We start from the raw sequence: 4,001 nt of genomic DNA on the forward strand, positions 1-4,001 counted from the left end.
ATCGAGTCTGTAATTCAAAGTTAGTTTGAGTCTTGAGTCGTTCGTAAAGAAGTTCGAAGCAAGGGTTGCTGCTCTTTGAGGAAGAAGAAAATCAAGAGTTGATCGAGTTGTGTAGACGATGGGGTAAGCGATCGCTGAGTATTGGATGCTCAAGTGTCGTTTAATGAACGCGCGCACTAGACGATTGTTTAGTTCAGCAAGCTTCATCGCTTAGTACCTGACTAAATTATCGCGGAGTAAAGCGTAATAAATCGTATACTTTTTCACACGTTAAGCGATCTTCTAGACAATCAGGCTTCACAACCTCGTTGTCGTCTAAGCGATCATTTAGCATTTCACGCTATTGTCAAGTGTGTGCTAAGCAATCGTTTACTAAACGATGGAGCTTCACTCGGAAGTTCAAGACCCAATTCGCCTGTGAACCGGTTTGCTCGATGAAAAATGTAATAGATAGAATTATTTCATTCCAGTTTTGTAAAGGTTCATCCCGGTCCATGAATCTTTGGTTTATTGCATGAGATGTATGGTTATTTATATGTCATATGGTATGCACATATAGTAAATCCCACCTTAGGTTATGCATTGGTCATACATCATCTCTTTATTGTAAATGTTATAATTTAGAGAACCATGATTTAATTATGTAAGAGCATGCTCATGCAACATATAATATAAAAGTTATATTTATGTATGCATAAAAAGCATTGACATGCATCATCTTTATATTATAACTGTTTTAGTATAAGGATGTATGGAAAGCATGTTTGCTTGGTTATTACATGTATATAAAAGTTATATATAGTAATGACCGGACATTGCATGAAGCATGACACATAGGTTTCTTTGTAAGCATTATAAACACCTAGTTATGTGCAATGTATTTTAGTTGTTTCTTTTTAAAGGATAAAGAGAAATTAGAACTAAAAGCAATAAGAAAGACATGCATACTAACTTAGGTTTAATTCATGGTTTTAAAATGTTTAAAACTTGGATGACATAGTTCTAAAATCACGGTTCTACTATGATTAGCAACCCTTAGGCTTTAATACTTAACTCGGTTTAATAGGATTAACTTGATTAATAAAAGATTAAAGTGTAGCAAAGCTATCTATAAGGGACCTTTTGTCTAAGGCGGGTTCTGGTTAGGCTGAGGTATTTAAGTTGACGGAAATGTAACACCTCTATGAGGGAATCTACCTGGAAAGGTGAATTAGATAGATTTGATCCATGCATGCAAGTTAAGGATAGTCCATTAAAATGTTTAAATGTGACTACTTGAACTTGTTTATTTCATTGACAAAAGTTATTTATGAGTGGACTTAAAAATATTAGACTAAAATCAGTAGCCAGATTGTTTAGGTTAATGAACCTCTAGGTAGAACATTCAGTGGGAGATACTTAGGGCATATGATGCTTCATTTAAACCTTTCATGTTTCTCCTATATAGTCCACACCGTGAGATCAACCCTCGCCTTTGTGGCACTCTGGGAGTGTCCCCCTAAAGGATGGTGTTTGGATAGGTCAATATCAAGGTAGATGGAGAGAGTGTTCATAGTAAGTGGGAGCGGGAAGTGCAACATCATATCCCACGGTCTCCCTCGTTGGATTGAATAAAGTTACTGCGCATCGCCTTGAGGCACCTTGGGAGTGTCCCCCTATAAGATGGTAGTTTTGCGCGTTTCTTTATTTGATCTCTTGAAAGAGGATAATGTTACTTAGTCTCTTGTCCTAATCTTCTTCTTTCCTATGGTGGGCTCATTAGGGCGAGACTCTGACACCGAAAGTGAGAAGTCACACTTATGCGGAATTGTTAAAGGTTAACAGTTCTGGACCAAATAAATGGTGGTTGTTAGGTTCAATTCCAAGAGTTGGTTCTGCCTAATGGTTGAGAAGGTCTCATCCCAGTGAAGGGGCATCTGATCACCCCACCAGTGACGTTTGTCCTGCCTCACTGGGGCATCATTGCAAAATATAAGTCTTTCACTTAGGGTACTTAGAAACTATTTTGCAAAATTAATTGGTTAAAATATGATCTAGCAAAATCTAATAAAAGTTTTGTTCGTTGTTCAGCAACAAGTTTTGAAAATGGCCACAGCCACTTTAGCATTGTTTAGCGCCGAGAAACTAATTGGCGACAATTTTTCAACATGGAAACACATGATCACGACAATTTTAATCATCGAGGATCTCATGTTTGCTCTTACGGAGGCTTGTCCTCCTATTCCAGCTCCAAATGCCGCTCGAAATGTTCAGGAGGCATACGAGCGATGGACACGGGCAAATGAGAAGGCTGAGCCTATATTTTGGCAAGTCTTAATGGCGTCTTGGCCAAGAAGCATGAGCCCATGGTCTCAACGCGTGAGATCATGGAGTCCCTACAGGGGATGTTTGAACAACCGTCTGAACAGCTAACGCACGAGGCTCTTAAGTATATATTCAACTCCAAAATGGAAGAAGGCACCTCTGTTCATGAACATGTGCTTAACATGATGGTCCACTTCATTGTGGTGGAGTTGAATGAGTCTACTATCGATAAGGGCAGCCAGGTTAGCATAATCCTACATTCATTGTCGGATAGCTTCCTACAATTTGTTAGCAATGTGATTCTTAACAAAGTGAAATACACCCTTACAACTCTCCTCAACAAGAGCCAGACCTACCGATCTTTACTGAAAAGTAAGAAGAGGAAGAAGGCTGAGGCAAATGTTGCTTCATCTTTAAGGACGTTCCATAGAGGTTCGACCTTAGGAACGAAGTCTGCACCTTCTACTTCTAACTCTGCTAAGGGAAGAAGAAGAAGGGTGGTAAGCGGAAGGGAAGGCGCTTGCTAACCCGCTACCTGTCGCCCCAAGAAGGCATCTGCCGCCGATTGGAAAGGGAAAATGTTTCTACTGCAACCAGGATGGACACTGGAAGGGGAACTGTCCTCGCTGGCTGAAAGAAATGAAGGCCGCCAAGGCTAAGGCCGAGACAGATTAAGGTTAATATGATTTACTTGTACTTGATACTTGCTTGGTGGAGAATGATGATTCTACCTGGATAATTGATTCGGGCGCCACTAATCACATTTGTTCTTTTTTTTTCCAGGGGATTAGATCCTGGTGACAACTGAAGGCTAGTGAGATGACGATGTGAGTAGGCACTGAGTACGTTGTCTCAATTGTGGTAGTGGGAGGGATCCAGTTATCTTTACAGAATAGGTTTCTATTTTTACATGATGTATATATTATTCCTGAACTTAAGAGGAACCTTATTTCTCTAAAGTGCTTGTTGCAATGTAAATACATTCTTTCTTTTAATGTGGATAAACTGTTTATTCATAAAGATGGTGTTAATATTTGTACAACGTATTTGGAAAGTAACTTGTATGTGCTAAGACCGTTAGCCATAAGTTCCATCCATAACATAGAATTATTTAAAAAATATCAACGAATTTCTCCAAAAGAAAATGCCCAACTTTGGCACCTTCGATTAGGGCACATCAATCTCAATAGGATCGAGAGATTGGTGAGGAATGGACTTCTAAGTGAGTTAGAAGAAAATTCTTTACCAGTATGTGAATCTTGCCTTGAGGGTAAGATGACTCAAAGACCTTTTACTAGAAAAGGTTATCGAGCCAAAGAGCCTCTTTAGTTAGTATATTCTGACCTTTGTGATCCTATGAATGTGCGAGCTCGAGGTGGCTATGAGTATTTTATCAGTTTTACTGATGATTACCCTAGATATGGGTATGTTTATCTTATCAACAGAAGCCTGAATCCTTTGAAAAGTTCAAAGAGTTCAAGGCTAAAGTTGAAAACGCATTGGATAAACGGAAAACACTTCGATCGAATCGAGGTGGAGAGTTTTTGGACTCGTCATTCCAGGACTACTTGATAGAACATGGAATCGTTTCCCAACTCTCAGGAAGTTGGAACCACGGTTGAGGTTATGCCTCATTGTAGGCTACCCCAAAGGTACACAAGAGGGTTATTTTTATGATCTATCGAAAAATAGGGTGT

The sequence above is a fragment of the Benincasa hispida genome, chromosome 10 (genome assembly GCF_009727055.1).
Source record: "Benincasa hispida cultivar B227 chromosome 10, ASM972705v1, whole genome shotgun sequence".
In the NCBI taxonomy this organism is placed as follows: domain Eukaryota; kingdom Viridiplantae; phylum Streptophyta; class Magnoliopsida; order Cucurbitales; family Cucurbitaceae; genus Benincasa; species Benincasa hispida.